Source organism: Mustelus asterias, chromosome 3 (genome assembly GCF_964213995.1).
Source record: "Mustelus asterias chromosome 3, sMusAst1.hap1.1, whole genome shotgun sequence".
NCBI lineage: Eukaryota > Metazoa > Chordata > Chondrichthyes > Carcharhiniformes > Triakidae > Mustelus > Mustelus asterias.
Window position 1 is genome coordinate 126,442,957 of NC_135803.1, and position 21,090 is coordinate 126,464,046.

General features: G+C 45.6%; 1 protein-coding gene across 1 annotated transcript in view; it reads left to right on the forward strand.

Moving 5' to 3' along the window:
- The first annotated feature begins 222 nt into the window (after positions 1 to 222).
- The window catches only part of LOC144491561 (protein FAM3C-like), a 62,156-nt gene continuing 41,288 nt past the window's right edge, over positions 223 to 21,090 (forward strand). Inside the window, exon 1 of the mRNA XM_078209540.1 lies at positions 223 to 299. The gene's annotated coding sequence lies outside the window, so the exon portion shown is untranslated. The remainder of the gene's footprint in view (positions 300 to 21,090) is intronic.

The following is a 21,090-nucleotide window of genomic DNA, read 5'->3' on the forward strand; positions in this document are numbered from 1 at the left end:
GAGCAATTCACGACAACTTGTAAGAGTGTCACTTGCATGAACAAGCTGTTGTAATTTCTCCAGTCAAAGTTACAGGGTTAGTGGTGTTTTAACCTTGAATTCTTTTCACATAAACACTCAATGTATTAGCTGGGTCTGCCACTTTGGTTACAGATGCCACGTTGTCATAATCTCCTCCCCCTTTTGTTACCAACAAAGCACAAAGTTTACTTTGATAGTTTCATTCACTGCAAGAAGCACCGAGGTAAGAACAACCAGCCCGTCATCGCAGGGCGAATGGTTTGATGAATGAACAATAGGTAAGTTCCAATGCTTTATGTATTATTTACATCAGCCATGAACAAAACCACAGTTTCATTTCATTCTCGTTTAGTGCTGCTGAATTTTCTGTTTGTTACTTCTGTTTTTTTTCAATGTACTTTGAATTCAAAATAATTGGATAGAATCTTTTTCAATTGAGGCCATTGTACTATTTTGCATCTGGGGTGATTGGTTCATATTTGTAACAAAAGGATTATTTTACTTATCTCCTGGAATTTAACTGCAGATTGTTACTCAAAAAAATCCTGTAACTGGATCCATGACTGTTCATTCTAGGTAAACTACATAAGCGATTTGAAACATCTTGATTAGCAAGAACAAAAGAAAACAGGTAAAATATTGCAGTAAAAACTCCCTGGGCAATTCCATTGTACAGGATACATTTTATGGGCTAATTCTTAAAGAATGGTAGAATGTTGTTTCTGCCAAGAAAACTGGCCTGTTGCTCTCCAGAGAAACCGGCATGATTTTTCTCCAGAGTCTACCACGCGGCAGCTTAAAGATCAGGACACCATCTTTAACGGGCGCCCAGATTAGAACTGCAATAGACCTCCTCCCCCACCCTACCACAGAGGCCTCAGGGGTTCCCCTCCCCTCCCCACCCCCGATCGGAGCCAGCATTCACTCCGACCGCACCCCTCCCCTGACAATTATCAACAGCTTCTCTTCCCCCCCATCCCTGTGATCACCGGCCCCTCCCCCTTTGATCATCAGCCCTCGGCCTCTTCTCTGTCCTCATCCACAAGTGACCATCACCTGCTCATCCAACCACTACCGACCCACAACCACATCTGCATGAATCCCCCCCCCCCCCCCACCTCGGCCTTGAGGCTCCCACTGGGGCCTGCCGCTTGGCACAGGTTGGCACAGTAAGAGTTTTAACAACACCAGGTTAAAGTCCAACAGGTTAATTTGGTAGCAAATACCATTAGCTTTCGGAGCGCTGCTCCTTCGTCAGATGGAGTGGAAATTGCCAGTGCAGCATTGCCAGAATGGCACTGCCAGGGCAGCATGGTGTGCCAACCTGTCAGTGACAACCTGTGCCATGGGGCAGTGCCAGGGCACTGCCTGGTCATCTCCCTCATCCCCTCGGGGCTATACTTACCTTTGTGCCCCCGAGGAGACCCCATGACAGGTTCATGTCTGTGTGAACCTGTCATAAACCGCGTCAACACGATGTCACCTCGGCGCAGTTTGAAGAGATGGCGAAGGGTCAAGATACGGCGGGTGGGGTGGGTTAATAATATTGAAATGAATGGAAATCCATGTAAATCATTATGGGCAGGAACCTGATGACATCATCAACGCGGGGTGGGGAAGATGCGGAGTTGCGTTCTCACCGGAGAACTTCCAGGTCTTGAGGCCCCACCGGTAATCTCGCTGATGGCGAACACAGGCTCAAGGTACAGCCTGATGTGAGTAAAATGTTAGCCATGATGTGGAGATGCCAGTGTTGGACTGAGATGGACAAGGTGAGAGGTCACACGACACCAGGTTATAGTCCAACTTCACCTGACAAAGGAGCAGCACTCCAAAAACTTGTGATTTCAAATAAACCTGTTGGCCTTTAACCCGGTGTTGACTGACCTCTCATTCAGTAAAATGTTGAACGTATGTCAGTGAAGGAGGAGGGAGCACAGCAGCAACACCAAAGCACTGGAACACTGAACATGCTGGGGAGCTGCCATTGGAGCTCTGAGAAGATAGCACCCACTCAGCAGGGTCTTCAGGCCTTTGGGGATCTTGCTAGATTTGCCTGAGAAGCTATGAAGGAGGAAGCTGCGTTTTTTTGATTCTGACATTTTGTCAGTTTATCGGTAATGATCCTGCCACACCTGGGGTCTGAACCGTGCTAGTGTTCGTCAAGGTGACAACTGCCCTGAACTCTCTAGCCTCAGGATTGTCTCTGGGGTGCTACTGAGGACATTTCAGGCACCTCACACTATCAGTCCATCAGTGCATCAAGGGAGTAGCGATGCTTTATTTGCCTGGGGGGAAATCAATACATTTAATTCTCATTGGTGACTGCAGTCAAAATGAGAGAGCTTTGAAGTTTGCAGCAATGACGGACCACTATTGATAGCACTGATGTGGATACAAAGGCTCCAGCAAGCCAGAAAGGAAGCTAATATCAAGAACAGGAAGTGGTATAATTGCAACCATTATCTTGCAATTGAGTCTGTGTCTGTATATGCCCTGTTTGTGAACCCAACTCTCCACTCACCAGATGAAGGAGCAGCACTCTAAAAGCTTATGATTCCAGATAAACCTGTTAGACGTCACCCTGGTGTTGTGAAACTTAATACAATGAAGTTTGAAATCTACAAATCGAAGATTGCACCATCCTCCTCCCATGCCCCTCCCTATCTTCCAGTAGGTGAGTCAGAACTTGCCTAGTATCATTCCATTCTTATGTATCTCATGATAACCAGTCAATCACCATCAATGGCTTCTCTTCCCATTCCCACACTGTTAGCTCTGGTGTCCCCAAGGATCCATCCACGGCCCTTTTGTATTTCTCATCTATATGCTACCCCGAGTGATACCATAAGGAAACACATCAGTTTCCAGATGTACGCTAATGACACCCAGCTCTGCATCGCCACATCTCTCTCCGCCCACCGCTCCCCCCCTCCCCCCCCACCGCCCCACCTCCGCCATTACTAAATTGGCAAACTGCTTACCTTACATCAAGTACTGCATGAACAGGAATTCCCTCCAGTTAAATATTGGGAAAACTGTTGTTATTGATCTTGGTCTCTGGCACAAACTCTGCCCTCTCACCACTGATTCCATCCCTCTCCCTGGCAGCTGTCTAAAACCAAGCTGTTCACAATTTTGATGTCATATTTTACACTATAGTTATTGGTGATTCATTTAGGGGTTCAACTGAAAGGCGGTCACCCTATTCTGACAAGCTGTCAGCCTCTCAATGTCCAATATTGCTTTCTCTCGATGTCCCACTAACTTCCATTGCCTTCTACTCCATCAGGATGAGGACCATGATGTCGGAATTTGCTCCACTGGACTTATTTTTTTCCCTCATGTTATGCACCATCTTCTCTTACAGAAGAGTAAAGACATAGGCTGCTGAGAAACCGAGTGCACTTCTTAAGTGGTGCACCTGCATGTTATACATAAGCTGAGAGGAAAATGAAGCACAGTGCTTTTGGTGAGGGACATTGAAAGGAAAGTCATTGTTCAGAATGTTGAAGGGTGCCGGGGAGGGACAGTGCCCAGTCCCAATACAACAGATGGGGAAAGGAATAGTTATAACCACCTTTGCTGATGGAGTGAATCAATAAATCGTAGGGAGATGATGGCCTCGTGGTATTATCACTAAACTATTAATCCAGAAACTCAGCTAATATTCTGGGGACTCGGGTTCGAATCACACCACAGCAGATGGTGGAACTTGAATTCAATAAAAAAATCTGGAATTAAATCCGATGACCATGAAACCATTGTCAATTGGTGGAAAAACCCATCTGGTTCATTAATGTCCTTTCAGGAAGGAAATCTGCCGTCCTTACCTGGTCCGGCTTACACGTGACTCCAGAGCCACAGCAATGAGGTTGACTCTCTACTGCCCTCCAAGGGCAAATAGAGATGGGCAATAAATGCTGGCCAGCCAGCGACGCCCATGTCCCACGAATGAATAAAAATTCAAAATTAAACATCTTCCTACACTTTGATCTAAATGCTTGGGTGATGTTCCAGCTATTTACTTCTGCCAACTCTAATCAGGCTTTTTTTAGAGAAGCTGTGAGCCTTCTTCTTTCCACTTTATGGGAAAAGCACTCCTCCTGCTTCTGCCTATTGCCAGTGACACCTCCTGGGAAGTGTTAAAATCTCTTGGTAAATCTTTGCCTCTTTCCAGCACATTTCAGAAATGGAAAGAATAATGAACTGAGTAAATAGGATGTGCCTTTACTAATGAATTAACACATGAACCAGAAATTGTGCAGAAATGTTGTTGTTATTCATCAGCTAGTTGACTATTCATATAATAAGCAGATCCAGCTGTTCAAAATGGCTGCCAGCTGCCTCAGCATGTCCATGCACCGATCCTGTTGCGGGATAAAATTGCTCCCACTGTCTTTGAAATCATAGTAACAAAACATTCCGAAACAAATGTCAGATTAGGTTTTTGAACAGAGACAGTAATGCATTTGTTACAAACATTATCCACCACAGTTTTTACTAAATTTGAATAATGGTTATCATGTTATGTCATAATATATCAGATTTCTGCTTTATAGAGTCATAGGGTGAGATTTTAGGGCCTCGCTCATCCTGAAACCATAAAATCCCACCTGAGGTCAATGGACCTTCTCTTTGTCCACCCCTCGCACGCTCCAATTCCCGTAGCGGATGGGGTGGTAAGTTCCTGGCCATAGAGCGCAGAGAAGGCCCTCGGCCCATCAAGTCTGCACCAACAGTAAGACCAAAGGTGCACCAATCCCATTTTCCTGCACTTGTCCCATATCCTTGAATGTTATGATATTCCAAGTGCTTATCTAAGTATCTTTTAATGGATATTAAATATTTTATAGATAATCAGATCCACCATCAACATCTTCTTAGCTTCACAGGCCCCTCTCACACCATAATCAATCTGAACAACATACTTCTTTGAGTCAAAAACAGAAAAGGGCTGAAAAATCTCAGCAGATCTGACAGCCTCTGTGGAGAGAGAATAGAGCCAACGTTTCAATGATAACTCTTCATTAGCTCTGCTTTCTGTTTTTGTTTCAGATTCCAGCATCCGCAGTAATTTGTTTTTATATTTCTCTGAGAGTTGATTCACACTGACCTCCATCCACTTGTACAGTGAACTAACTACGTGGGCGTAACGGTGGCACAGTGGTTAGCACTGCAGCCTCACAGTGACAGGGACCTGGCTTCGAATCCCGGCTTGGGTCACTGTCTGTGTGGAGTTTGTATGTTCTCCTCGTGTCTGCATGGGTTTCCTCCGGGTGCTCTAGTCTCCTCCCACAGTCTGAAACCAGTCTAACCAGTCTGCTGGTTAGGTGAATTGTCCATGCTAAATTCTCCCTCATTGTACCCAGACAGGCACCGGAGTGTGGCGACTAGGGGATTTTCACAGTAACTTCATTGCAGTGTTAATGTAAGCCTACTTGTGACACTAGTCAAAAAACTTTAAACTTTAATATCCATGTACTTTCCATATATATTTCTCCAATTTTACAAAGGCAGACCAAATAACACAGGTTGCAGCTTCACTTGACTGTTTTATCCCATAGTGAGGTGACTGTGCAGAATAATGCATGGTCAGATTCTCTTTATCGATTTGGTACAACCTATCTTCACATAGTGATTTAAAAATTATGGGGATATTGTCCGGGGGTGATGATCCTTCTTTTAAAAAGACACATGGTTGATACACTTTGTTAAACATGTACTGTATATAACAACTTTACCAGAAAAGTGATTAAAATGACTGAACTCAAATTGAAAATAATTGAAAAATATTTCAAAGTTTTATTGAAATTTAAAAAGAACTGAAGGTTGCGCAATATGTTTCCTTCCTGGATTCACAAAAGAATATGTACGCAGAAGATATAACATGAAACAGTACGTTGTGAAATGTTGTCAGAGGATCAATTAAAAGTTGTTCAACATCAAGTTCTGGATTGAGAGCAATTACGTACAGGCGGAAAAGGCTCATAGTTATACTTTATGTACACGTGATTAGAGTGAGTCACTTTCAAACTTCTGTCATTGGCCACCAGGAATGTCGATTGTGTAATGGTTCAGATGAACAATTTATTTAGGGGTGGCACGATAGCACAGTGGTCAGCCCTGCTGCTTCACAGCACCAGGTCCGATTCCCGCCTTGGGTCACTGTCTGTGCGGAGTTTGGACGTTCTCCCCGTTTCTGCGTGGGATTCCTCCGGGTGCTCCGATTTCCTCCCACATTCTGAAAGACGTGCTGATTAGGTGCATTGACCCAAACAGAGGCCGGACTGTGGTGACTAGGAGAATTTCACAGTAACTTGCAGTGTTAATGTGAGCCTTACTAATAAATAAACTTTAACTTTAATGTACTTGTCATTTTTACTGCTGTATGTTTTGCATATAAGAGCAAAATTTCAACAATGTAAATGGAACGATGAATTGTTCTAACCAATTTGACAAGAGTAATTGAAAGGCTTGGTCGCAAAGTACATGGACCTTTACACAAGAGATTTTAAGCAAAATGACACTTCATTTTTTCATTGGACTTAAATAAAAATGAAGATATGTTTAAATCAGAACTGCTGACCATCCTGTGGGTCTCTGAGCAACCTGCTCTTATCAGCAGACTGAGGAAGGTAATCTCCTGTCTGCCTTGTGCTCATGCATCCCGAACCCTCAGGGTTCTGTTGTTTTATTACACTGGAAAGAAGGAGAAGAGCAAAATATTGCTGTGAGGTTGGGGCCTTCTAAGCATTCATAATACCAACAAAATCCCATTGGGCTCTGCAGTGAAGCATAAAAAGTAGTCTCATATTAGGCTCAAGGTGCACTCTGACTGGGTTGGAGAGACAAACTACGGAGAAACTCATAAACCTGTCAAGAAGAGCTAATAATATCCCCATCATAATCTCAATACACATAGCCTCTGAAGAAAACTGAAGTGGAATATTCTTCATTATTATTTTTTTAATTTATTCAAGGGATGTGCGCATTTGTTGTCGATCCCTAATTGCCCTTGGGGGTTTTTTTTTGAGTTAACCACATTTCTGTCACAAATAAGATGGAAGAGAAAAGCTAACGTGAACATGGGCCTCTTAGAGAATGAATCTGGGGAAATAATAATGGGAAACCAGGAAATGACACGAATTAAATGAATACTTTGGCTGGAATTTTACCAGCATTCCCACCCCGATTCCGAAGCTCGCAGAATGGAATTCTCCATTGGCCTCAGGTGGGATTTTACGAGCCTCGCCTGAGCGAGTCATAAAATCCCGGCCTTTGTGACAGTCTTCACGGTAGGAGACACTAAAGCTTTCCAAAAATAGAAAATAATCAAGGGACAGAAGGGGTGATTTGATTTGATTTATTATTGTCATATGGGTTAGCATGCAGTGAAAAGTATTGTTTCTTGCGCGTTATACAGACAAAGCATACCGTTCATAGAGAAGGAAATGAGAGAGTGCAGAATGTAGTGTTACAGTCATAGCTAGAGTGTAGAGAAAGATCAACTTAATGCAAGGTAAGTCCATTCAAAAGTCTGACAGCAGCAGGAAAGAAGCTGTTCTTGAGTTGGTTGGTACGTGACCTCAGATTTTTGTGTCTTTTTCCCAACGGAAGAATGTGGAAGAGAGAATGTCCGGGGTGCATGGGGTTCTTAATTATGCTGGCTGCTTTGCCGAGGCAGCGGGGAGTGTAGACAGACGCGATGGATGGGAGGCTGGTTTGCGTGATGGATTGGGCAACATTCACTACCTTTTGTTGTTCCTTGTGGTCTTGGGTGGAGGATATATATACAATAACTATCACTAGGAAAACTAGTGAATTAAAGGCCGATATGCCCCCTGGGCCTGATGGGTTGTATCTTAGGCTATTAAAGGAAGTAGATACAGCGAAAGTGGATGCACTGGTAGTAATCTTTCTAGAATCCTTTAATTCTGAAAAAGTCCCAGAGGTTTGGAAAACTGCCAATGTAACATACTTATTTCAAAAAGTAGGAGACAAAAACAGTTAATTGTAGGCCGGTGAGTTTAACATCTGATTCCTTATAAAGGATGTAATAGTGGAACATTTAGAAATACATAAATATAGTCAAGCTAAGTTAGCATGGCTACATGAAGGGAAAATAATGCCTGACAAATGTATTAGAATTCTTTGAGGTGGTAATGAACAGAATAGATAAAGGGGAACCAGTAGATGGAATATACTTGGATTTTCAAAAAGCATTCAATAAGGTACCACATAAAAGGCTACTTAATAAGGTAAGAGCCTATGGTGTTGGGGATAATATATTAGCATAGTTAGAGGATTGGCTAACTAATAGAAGATAGAGTGTTGGGATAAGTGGGACATTTTGAGGATGACGACCTGTAACTAGTGGAGTCCCATTGGGATCACTGCTGGGGTCACAATCATTTACGATATATGTGAATAATGTGGATGAGGGACGGGAATGTACTATTGCCAAGTTTATGGACGACACAAAAATAGGTGGGAAGGCAAGTGGTGAGGATGACACAAAGGGGGGGAACTTTCCCATCCCGCCCACCACGGGAATTGTAATGGGCGAGGGCTGGAGCATGCAAAGGTATGTTGACCTTGGGCAGGATTTTTCCGGTTTTGGAGCGAGCATGGCCAGAAAGCCCTGCCCAAAGAGCCCACGGGGGGACATAGACAGGTTCGGTGAGTGGGCAAAAACTTGGCAGATGGAATATAATGTAGGGAAATGTGAAGTTATGCATTTTGGGAGGAAGAATAAAGGGGCTGGATATTATCTAAATGGAGAAAGGCTGGAGATACTTGGGGATCTTCGTGCATAAGTGACAAAAAGCATGCAAGTTCACTAGGGAATAGGGAAGGCAAATGGAATGTTGGCCTTTATTTCATAGGGAACTGAATATAAAAATAGGGAAGTCTTGCAAAACAATACAAGGCATTAGTTAGATCACATCTGGGATACAGTGTACAGTTTTGGTCCCCTTATCTAAGGAAAGATATACTGGCATTGGAGGCAGTCCAGGGGAGGTTTACTAGGTTGATCCTGGGTATGGAGGGATTTTCTTTTGAGCAAAGGTTGAGTAGGTTGGGCCAGTACTCATTGGAGTTTAGAAGAATGAGAGGCGACCTTATTGAACGGAGAGGATTCTCGGGGATGTTGGCAGGGTAGATGCTGAGAAATTGTTTCCTCTTGTGGGAGAGTCATGGACCAGAGGGCTTAATCTCCGAGTAAGGGGTTGTCCATTTAAGACAGAGATAAGGAGGGATTTCTTCTCTCAAAGGGTAGCGAATTTGGGGAATTCTTTACTGCAAAGGGCTGTAGAGGCTGGGTCATTAAGTGTGTTCAAGGGGATAGATTTTTAATTAGTGACAGAATCAAAGGTTAAGGGGATAAGGCGGGAAAGTGGAGTTGAGGATTATTATCTCAGATCAGTCATGATCTCATTGAATGGCAGAGTAGACTCATTGAGCTGAATGGCCTACTTCTGCTCCGACGTCTAATGGTCTGATGTAGGACAGCAGATTTCCTTCCCTGAAGGGCATTAGTGCACTAGATAGGTTTTTAATAATGGTTTCATAGTCATCCTTGAAACTCCAGATTTTTATTGAATTTAAATTTCACCATCTGCCACGGTGGGATTCGGAAGCAGATCCCCAGAGCATTGCCCTGGGTCTCTGTACCATAAACCCAGAGACAATACCACTATGCCATCACGTCCCTACTGTAGTGTTCTTTATGGCTATACTAAGGCGTGAAGCATAATTATCATGTTTAGCTGTAAACCTGGCCTGCTCCTTTAAAAATCATACTCGATTTGCTTCTGGTGTGAATCTGAATCATTGCAGCAGCTTGTAACTATACTTGTTGAATAGCAATCAGTAAATTGCTTATAAACTTCAGAATCTGTTCCGGGTCAGCTCACAACGTGCACAGGCTTTCTAGAATCAGAATCGAGAATCAGCACGCCAGCCCTGAAATTGGGGCAGGCGAGGCTTGTAGAAATGCATTCCCGTTGGCATTGGGCGTAATCTTACGAGCCTCGGGTGGGCATGCCATTAAAATTCCGGCCAGAGAATCATAAAAGGAGACTATTCAGCCTGTCGTGTTTGTGCTGGCTCTGCATGAGAGCAACTCAGCACATTCCATTCCATCGCCCTTTCCCCATAGCCCTACATATTTCTTTCTCATCTGGCACCTACTCAAATCGCTATTGAACGTCACAATTGAATCTGCCTCCACCACATTCTTCAGACAGTGTATTCCAGATTCTAATCACTCAGTTTGTAAAAATGTTTCCTGTCAATGTTGGTTCTTTTTCCAATAACCTTGAGTCTCAAGTTCTCCACCTTTCCACCAATGGGAACAATTTTTCTCGGATTGTTTTGTCTTGGACCTTCATGATTTTGAATATTTCTATCAAACCACCCGCCCCCCCCCCCCCCCCTCCGCCCTCAACCTTTTCTTCTCTGATGAGAACATCTCCAGCTTCTCCAATGTGTCCACATAACTCAAGTCCCTCATTCCTGGAGCCATTCTCGTAAATCTTTTTTGCATCCTCTCTTAAGCCTTCATTCCCTACCAAACGTGTGGTGCCAGAGTTAAACACACAGCTCCAGTTAAGTATTTTATATAGTTGCATTGTGATTTCCTTGCTCAAGTGTCTCTACTTATTAAAGTCAGAATCCTGTGTACCTGTTTAACTGCTTTCTCAATCTGCCCTGTCACCTTCAGCGGTTTTTTTATTGTTCTTTCATGGAGCGCGGGTGTTACTGGCTCGGCCTGCATTTGTTATCCATCCCTAATTGAGAAGGTGGTGAGTCACCTTCTTGCAATGCTGCAGGCGTGATGGTGTAAGCACTCCCACGGTGATGATGGGAAAGGTGTTGCAGGATTTTAACTCCGTGACAGTGAAGGCATGGTAATATCATTCCAAGTCTGATGGTGTGTGACTTGTGTGGGAGGTTGTAGTGTTCCCATGTGTCTGCTGCCCTTGTTAGAACATAGAACAGTACAGCACAGAACAGGCCCTTCGGCCCACGATGTTATGCCGAGCTTTAGGTGTCTAGGTGTTAGAGGTCATGGGCTTATTAACATAGAAACTAGAAGCAGGAGTAAGCCATTCGGCCCTTCGAGCCTGCTCCACCATTTATTTTGATCATGGCTGATCATCAAATTCAATATCATCATCCCACCTTCACCCCAATATCCCTTGATCCCTTTAGCCCCAAGAGCTGTAGAAGGTGCTGTCAAAGGCACCTTGGTGAGTTCCTGCAGAGCGTCTTGTAGATGTATGCACTGATGCCAGTGTGCGTCAATGATGTTTGGAATGAATGTGTAAGTTGATGGGTAGAGTGCTGATCAAACGGACTGCTTTGGCCTGGATGATGTTGAGCTTCTTAAGTGTTGATGGAGCTGCGCTCATCCAGGGAAGTGGAGAGTATTCTACCACATTCCTGATTTGTGGGATTCAAGAGGTGAGTTACTTGCCTCAGAATTCCCAGTCTCTGACTTGCTCTTCCAACCATCATGTTTATATGGCTGGTACTGTTCAGTTTCTGGTCAATAGTAATCCTCTGGATGCTTTTAGTGATAATAATACGATTGAATGTCAGGGTTAGATGGTTAGATTGTTGGAAATGGTTATTGCCTAGCACATGTGTGGTGTGAATGTTACTTGCCACTGATCAGTCCAAGCCTGAATGTTGTCCAGTCTTGCTACATATGAAAACAGACCGTTTCAGTATTTGAAGAGTTGCAAACATTGTGCAATCATCACTGAACATCCCACTTCTAACCTTATGATAGAGGGAAAGTTATTGATGAAACAGCAGAAGATGGTTCCTTAGGAACTCCTGCAGCCTTGGCCTAAGATGATTGGCCTCCAACAACCACAACCATCTCCCTTTATGTTGTGTTGTGACTCCAACCAATGGAGTGTTTACCCTCAAACTCCCGTTGACTTCAATTTTGCCATTTCTTCTTGATGCCACACACAGTTAAATGTTGCCTTGATGTCATGGACAAACACTCTGGGGGTGATTGTCTTGGCCCGCTGTGCTGCTCAAGTAGCGCAGCGGGCCGGGGGACATCAGCGGGGAGCGTTTTGCAGGCTTCCCACTGAGTTTCGCGGCCTCCATGCATCTCTGGAAGTAAGTTTTTTAGCGAAGTCACCGGAAATTGGGAGGCCGGGGGGGGTAAGGGATGTGCCACTTGTGCAGTGCCAGCCTGGCAGTTCCAGCCTGGCACCCTGGCACTGCCCATGGGGAAAACTGGCAATGCCCAAAGGGCACCTTGGCGCTGCCCACCGGGCATCGGGCAGTGCCAAGGAAACAGGGCAAGGGCCTACTGGGACAGGGCCTACTGGGACCTGGGGGGTAGGGGGGGCAATCGGTGGGGTGCAATGGACCCACTGCCACTCTGCATTCAGGATCACTGGGAGAAGGAGGGAGGAGGGTGATCGAGGCTGGCCATCCAGGTGGGGGGGCAGTGGTCAGGGCTGCTGAGGGGGGGGGGGGGGGGGGGTGGGGTGGGGGGGGGGGGGGGTGGGTGGGGGGAGGGTTGGACATCGGGGGGAGGGTAGGGCATTGGGACTGACGAGAAGGAGATTGGGGCTGGCTGGGTGATCTCGGGGAGATCTGGGCTGCCTGAAGTGAGAGACATAAGGGTTGGCTCTGGGGCTGGCCAGCGATCGGGAGGCCGGCAATGGGGGGGGGGGGGGGGGGCGGGGGGCACTGCACAGGAACCGATCTGACAGAGCAGCGCAATGGCCCGCTCAGCGCTATGCTGCCGGCTTCTTGAGGCAGCAATAAGCCCGCGCCCAGATTTCCAGGGTGAATCATGCTAGGGGCGATCTGTGATGCACAAAGTGTGGAAGATTCATTCTGGAAACCCTGAAAAAGCCAGCGGGATTTACTCCCATTTTCCCGCACATTGGGAACTTAGAATCTTTTTTGGGAGAATCCCAGCCTCTGATTCTCACCTTACCTCTTGAGTTTTGTTCTTTAGTCTATGTTTGGACCACAGCTGTAATGAGGTCCGAAGCTAAGTGTTGCATGAGGAAGGTGAGTGAGACTGTCAGTTCAGTGGAAGCTAATAATTTTCATCCTTGCCTGGGAGAAGAAGGTGGACTGGGCATGCTGCATCATCAAGATTACAGGTTTCCCCCTGGTACAAGGTACCATTGATTGGATGTATATCACTCTGCTGCGTGTCAACATTGCTCTATACCAACACTGGAAAAGATTCACTCCCTCAGTGTCCAGCCAGTGTGTGACCATACACAGAGAATCGTGCCAATCGATGCCAATATCCTGACAGTCATGTTGCCTTCATTCTGCAGCAGTCCACTCTGCCTCCTGCAACAGTGCCCCACGGCAAGCCAATGGTGACTGGGCAATGGTGGCTATCTACTGCCCACATCACTGATGATTCTGGCGTGCAAGGCTCATACCCGGGGACCCAGGTTCGAATCCTGCCACGGCAGATGGTGGAATTTGAATTCAATAAAAAATATCTGGAATTAAGATTCCACTGATCACCATGAAAACCATTGTTGATTGTTGTAAAAACCCATCCGGTTCATTAATGTCCTTTAGGGAAGGAAATCTGCCGTCCTTACCTGGTCTGGCCTACATATGACTCCAGAGCCACAGCAATGTGGTTGACTCTCAACGGTGGTAGGTGGTAGGGTGGCAGGTGGGTAGAGTGGTGGGTGTGTAGAATGGAAGGTGTTTGAGGTGGGCAGGTCAGTCGAATCTAGTCATGTTGGGTGGGGAGGTGTTGTCGGGTTTGGCGCTAGTCAGCTCAGGTAAGGGGTGTAGCGTGGTGAGGGCTATCAGGTCAGGGGAAGTCGAGGGGTCAGAAGGGATGTTGAGGGGTCCAAGGTTAGTCAGAGGGTCAGGGGGCAGACATAGTTTGAAGGGGATGGTGGTCAGTGTGAATGATTGGGGGGTGGGGGGTTAAGTTGTATAGTTACCCAGAAGTTAAACTAGGTTTTTACATCTGACGTTTTCTGGGCTACCATTCAGGTAATGAAATCGGAACAGCGCAAATAGTCAAAGTCAGAGTCTGAGGGCACAATCTCACTGGCTGTTCACGCCATGCTCCCACTGCAGCGAGGGTGGAGAATTTGGCGCCAGGCCAAATCTCCATTCACTGTAATGGGGATGGGAAAATCCTGCCGGCATGAACGGTGGTAAGATTCCAGCCTGGAACTTTTTCAGAGGATCCTGGGAAGAAGGGAGTTGAAAGTAGAAAATCCCAAGTTATTCCCATAGAGTCGGGTGTCCCATAGTGCATCCTCCAGGATGTGTCCAGTTTCCAAATATGTGGTGATCGGAAGATCTGAGTCATTATTACTGAATAAGTGATGTTCACAGTTAAACACTGTATACATTCCACAATCAAAGATGCTCGAAGTGGACGAATAAGAATCAGCCTCTTTCTTTGTGAGGATTGTTTTTATTCCATCTTGTATTCCTCGCAGGTTGCCCTCTACCTGGATCTTAGTTGGCTTGCATTACTCTGCACCTCCCCCGCTGCAGTCTATTCATGTTGACCTAAAATCATGTTATGTGCTCAGGTTTCTTATGATGAGCAGTAAAATGAAACTGGAATAAAATAAGGTGTAGTTTGGAACACACCTCTACCTTTGCTGGACTTACAACTCATTGTTAGAATCCAGATTGCTTTACACACAATACTGCGATTAGCAGTTAAAGTTTCAATCCTTAAGATCAGTGCATTCAGAGAACACAAAGACCTCACATGAAAGATGCTTCAGACTTGTTTCCTAAGTATTGACTGGTAATATGAAACATTGTGGTTAACCTGACAACTTGCCCTTGGGATAATTCTAGATTAAGAACCCTAAATTATACATAGCTATTCTCAGATTTAAAAATGTCTTCATTACAGCAAAAGTTTAGCAAAGGTCTCTAATGCTATGAAAAATTGATTCTGTAGATTTCAGCAGGCTGTTTAACTTGGATCATGAGCACATTTCAAAAGGAGAACACTGCTGGCCATATTCTGTACCACTCATTAGCATCCTAGTCATTGCTCACCTCAACTGGCTCCAGATTCCTGCACTCCACAATTGCCCTGGTCCTCCTCTCTGTGTAACCTCCTCTGCTGTTGTAACCCCATCCCCAATTCTCCAGTCCTCTAACTCCAGCCTCTTGTCTCCCTTCACTCCATCAACGGTGATGCTTACATCAGCTCCCCTTGCTCAATACACTCTAATTCCCTCTGTGAGCTCACTGTCTGCCTGCACCTCCTCTACCAGCCTCCTCAAAGCCTCTTTAACTAGGCCTTTGGTCATCCCTCCCAATATCTCTTTTGGTTCAGTGTCCGTTTTTGCCTACGCTTTGTTTTAGGACACTTATCTAAGTTAACGTCATTACATAAATGCATGCTGTTGTTGTTGACGTGAGTAATCAACTTCAGAGAAGAACTAAGATGAGGAGTCCCAGAGTCACTACAGTACAGTAGACTGCTAGTTAATTAGTATCTTTATAGAATTGGCATAGCTCCAAAAATGAATGTGATTGGTTGAATATTTACAATGCAGGATGTCAGATTAGGTGAAACTCTAACCCCTTATTTGATTTGGCTCCATCGGTACAAGAGGAATTGTGTAATCTTGCCTCTGCAAATTTAAAAGAAGTTGATTGTTCCTGGAGGGAACAATCCTGGATTGAAAGGTCTTTTCTTGTTCCATGTTTCCTGATGTCAAAGACCAGGCGTAGGAAGACGTAGCCTTCTGTGTGTTTTGAAGAAAAAACAGATTTTCTGGAATGAATTGTCTGGTTGCCAACATTCCTTCTTGATTGTGAAACAAGAATTATCACAGGCTATTTATAACAACGAATCTCCCTTTTCACTTGAAGTTCTTTTATTGGGTTGGCATTACCCATGGTGCATACTGCATGATGTGGAGATGCCGGCGTTGGACTGGGGTAAACACAGTAAGAAGTTTAACAAGGACCAGGTTCGAAAGCTTGTGTGGCTTTTGCTACCAAATAAACCTGTTGGACTTTAACCTGGTGTTGTTAAACTTCTTACTGCATACTGCATACACACCATTAAGCAGTCTTGAAAAAAGTTACCAAGAAGTCTTCATTATATTATTGATTAATGTACATACTTACAGTGGAGAGTGCAGGTATGAAGAGAACTCCATGGCATGTTCATAAAATCATAGAATTCCTACAGTGCAGAAGGAGGCCATTCAGCCCATCGGGTCTGCACCGACCACAATCCCACCCAGGCCCTATTTCAGTAACCCCTCATATTTACCCTGCTAATCTCCCTCACACGAAGGTTAACTTAGCATGGCCAATCAACCTAACCCGCACATCTTTGGACTGTGGGAGGAAACCAGAGCACCCGGAGGAAACCCATGCAGACACGGGGAGAATGTGCAAACTCCACACAGACAATGACCCGAAGCCGGAATTGAACCCGGGTCCCTGGCGTTGTGAGGCAGCAGCGCTAACCACTGTACTGCCTAGCTCTACACTGTTGCCCTAAGCTCTAGGTCAGGTGCTTTCTTGTATCACCGGCGGGCGGTACTGTCCTCAGTTCATTCATGGGATGTGAGTGCCTTTGGCTAGCCCAGCGCTTAATGCCCATCACTAATTGCCCTTGAGGGGGTGCTGGTGGGCTGTCTTCTTGAAGCACTGCAGCCCAGGTGGTGTAGTTACATCCACAGTGCCCTCTGGAAGGGAGTTCCAAGATAGAGGAGGGGAGCGCTCAGACCGAAGGTTTGAGATGTGTCTATTTTAACGCAAGGAGTGTCGTGAACAAAGTGGATGAGCTTAGAGCGTGGATCACTACTTGGAAATATGATGTGGTGGCCATTACAGAGACTTGGATGACTCAGGGGCAAGACTGGTTACTTCAAGTGCCGGGTTCCAGATGTTTCAGAAGGGACAGGGAGGGAGGCAAAAGAGGTGGAGGAGTGGCACTGTTAATCAGAGATAGTGTCACGGCTGCGGAAAAGATGGACACCTTGGAGGGATTGTCTACGGAGTCTCTGTGGGTGGAGGTTAGGAACAGGAAGGGGTCAATAACTTTACTGGGTGTTTTCTATAGGCCGCCCAATAGTAACAGGGATGTTGAGGAGCAGATAGGGAAACAGATCCTGGAAAGGTGTAATAATAACAGAGTTGTCGTGATGGGAGATTTTAATTTCCCAAATATTGATTGGAAGCTCCCTGCAGTAAGGGGTGTAGATGGGGAGGAGTTTGTTAGGTGTGTTCAGAAGGGTTTCTTGACACAGTCTGTAGAGAAGCCTACAAGAGGAGAGGCTGTACTTGATTTGGTATTGGGGAATGAACTGGGCAGGTGTCAGATCTCTCAGTGGGAGAGCATTTTGGAGATAGTGATCATAATTCTATCTCCTTTACAATAGCATTGGAGAGAGATGGGATCAGACAAGTTAGAAAAGTATTTAATTGGAGTAAGGGGAATTATGAGGCTATCAGGCAGGAAATTGGAGGCTTAAATTGGAAAGCGGTTTTCTCAGGGAAATGTACGGAAGAAATGTGGCAAATTTTCAGGGAATATTTGTCTGGAGGCTAAGAATAGGGAGTTAGTACAATTGAATGCTTGGCTAAAGGACTGGTCCAGGAGGGAGGGCTTCATTTTCCTAGATCAATGGGAAGTTTTCAGGAGAGGATGCACCTGTACAAGAAGGACGGGTCACAACTAAGTTGGAAGGGCACGAATATCCTGGCTGGGAGTTTTGCTAGTGCAGTTCGGGGGGGTTTAAACTAGTATGGCAGGGGGGTGGGGATCAAAATATTAGGTCTACAAGCGTAGAGGCTGGGGACGAGCTTGGGGCTGGGACAAGGCTGGCAAAGAAGAAGAGCACTCTGGGGGAGGATGACCTCACTGGGCCTGGAGGTCTGGAGTGCTTATACTTCAATGCAAGGAGCGTAGCAGGTAAGACAGATGAACTTAGGGCCTTAATGCTCACGAGGAATTTGGATGTGGTTGCGGTGACAGAGACTTGGTTGAAAGAGGGACAGGGCTGGCAGCTGAATATTCCGGGGTACAAGTGTTTTAGGCGAGACAGAGGAGGGGCCAAAAGAGGTGGGGGAGTAGCAGTATTAGTTGGAGAGCATATTACAACGGTGCAGAGGGAGGACAATTCAGAGGGGTCGTGTAACGAGTCACTCTGGGTGGAGCTTAAAAACAGGAAGGGCGCAGTCACTATGTTGGGGGTATACTACAGGCCCCCCAACAGCCCAAGGGAAGTGGAAGGACGGATATGTCAGGAGATACTGGATAGTGCAGGAAAAATAGGGTTGTTGTCGTGGGAGACTTCAATTTCCCTGGTATAGACTGGAAATCGCTGAGAGCTGGGACTCTGAATGGGGAGGAATTTGTAAAATGCGTACAGGAGGGTTCTTTGGAACAATATGTAGATAGCCCGACTAGAGAGGGGGCTATACTGGACCTAGTACTGGGGAATGAGCCCAGTCAGGTCTTCAAAGTTTCGGTAGGGGAACATGTAGCAAATAGTGACCACAATTCTGTTAGCTTTAGGATAGTGATGGAAAAGGATGAGTGGTGTCCCAAGAGTAAGGTGTTGGATTGGGGGAAGGCTAACTTTAGTGGGATTAGGCAGAAATTGGCAGCTCTTGATTGGGAGAGGCTGTTTGAGGGTAAATCCACATCTGGCATGTGGGAGTCTTTTAAGGAACAGTTGTTAGGACTGCAGGACAGGCATGTGCTTGTAAAAAAGAAGGATAGGAAGGGTAGGATTCAAGAACCGTGGATAACCAGGGAAATTGAGGGACTGGTCAAAAAGAAAAGAGAGGCATATGTTAGGTCCAGGCAGCTAAAAACGGAGGGAGCTCTGGAGGAGTACAAAGAAAGTAGGAAAGAACTCAAACGGGGAATTAGAAGGGCAAAAAGTGGGCATGAAATGTCCTTGGCAGACAGGATTAAGGAGAATCCCAAGGCATTTTATTCATACGTTAGGAACAAAAGGGTTGTCAGGGAAAAAATCGGACCTCTCAGGGGCAAAAGTGGAGAATTATGCTAAGAGCCCAAAGAAGTAGGGGAGATCCTAAATGAATACTTTGCGTCGGTATTCACAAAGGAGAGGGATGTGTTGACTGGGAGTGTCTCGGAGGGGAGTGTTGAACCGTTGGAGAAAATCTCCATTACAAGGGAGGAAGTGTTAGGTTTGTTAGAGAATATAAAGACTGACAAATCCCCAAGGCCTGATGGTATCTATCCAAGGCTGCTCAGGGAGACGAGAGATGAAATCGCTGGGCCTCTGACGCAAATCTTTGTCTCGTCACTGGACGCAGGTGAGGTCCCAGAGGATTGGAGGATAGCTAATGTGGTCCCGTTATTTAAGAAGGGTAGGAAGGATAACCCGGGTAATTATAGGCCGGTGAGCTTGACGTCCGTGGTGGGGAGGTTGTTGGAGAAGATTCTTAGAGATAGGATGTATGCGCATTTAGAAAGGAATAAACTCATTAACGATAGTCAGCATGGTTTTGTGAGATGGAGGTCATGCCTCACTAACCTGGTGGAGTTTTTTGAAGAAGTGACCAGAATGGTTGACGAGGGAAGGGCCGTGGATGTCGTCTATATGGACTTTAGTAAAGCGTTTGACAAAGTCCCTCATGGTAGGCTGGTGAAAAAGGTTGGATCTCATGGGATAAAGGGGGAGGTGGCTAGATGGGTGGAGAACTGGCTTGGTCACAGAAGACAGAGGGTGGTAGTGGAAGGGTCTTTTTCCGACTGGAGGCCTGTGACAAGTGGTGTTCCGCAGGGCTCTGTATTGGGACCTCTGCTGTTTGTGATTTATATAAATGATCTGGAAGAAGGAGTAACTGGGGTGATCAGTAAGTTTGCGGACGACACAAAATTGGCAGGACTTGCAGATAGTGAGGAGCATTGTCAGAAGCTACAGAAGGATATAGATAGGCTGGAAATTTGGGCAAAGAAATGGCAGATGGAGTTCAGTCCTGATAAATGCGAAGTGATGCATTTTGGTAGAAATAATGTAGGGAGGAGCTATACGATAAATGGAAGAACCATAAAGGGTATAGATACGCAGAGGGACCTGGGTGTGCAAGTCCACAGATCTTTGAAGGTGACGTCACAGGTGGAGAAGGTGGTGAAGAAGGCATATGGCATGCTTGCCTTTATAGGACGGGGCATAGAGTATAAAAGTTGGGGTCTGATGTTGCAGATGTATAGAATGTTGGTTCGGCCGCATTTGGAGTACTGCGTCCAGTTCTGGTCGCCACACTACCAGAAAGACGTGGAGGCTTTGGAGAGAGTACAGAGGATGTTTACCAGGATGTTGCCTGGTATGGAGGGGCTTAGTTATGAGGAGAGATTGGGTAAACTGGGGTTGTTCTCCCTGGAAAGACAGAGGATGAGGGAAGACTTAATAGAGGTGTATAAAATTATGAAAGGCATAGATAGGGTGAATGGTGAGAAGCTTTTCTCCAGGTTGGTGGTGACGTTCACGAGGGGTCATAGGTTCTAGATGAAGGGGGGGAGGTTTAACACAGATATCAGAAGGACATATTTTAACAGAGGGTGGTGGGGGCCTGGAATGCGCTGCCAGGCAAGGTGGTGGAGGCGGACACACTGGGAACGTTTAAGACTTATCTAGATAGCCATATGAACGGAGTGGGAATGGAGGGATACAAAAGAATGGTCTAGTTTGGACCAGGGAGCGGCACGGGCGTGGAGGGCCGAAGGGCCTGTTCCTGTGCTGTATTGTTCTTTGTTTGTTCTTTTGAGTTCTGCAGAGCAACGTTCCAATGAGTCAGGGAAGTTATGGTAGGTTACAGGAACCGTGGTATACAAAGGCTGTAATGAATCTAGTCAAGAAGAAAAGAAAAGCTTACAAAAGGTTCAGGGAGCTAGGTAATGTTAGCGATCTAGAAGAGTATATGGCTAATAGGAAGGATCTTAAGAAGGAAATTAGGAGAGCCAGAAGGGGTCATGAGAAGGCCTTGGCAGGCAGGATTAAGGAAAACCCCAAGGCATTCTACAAGTATGTGAAGAGCAAGAGGATAAGACATGAA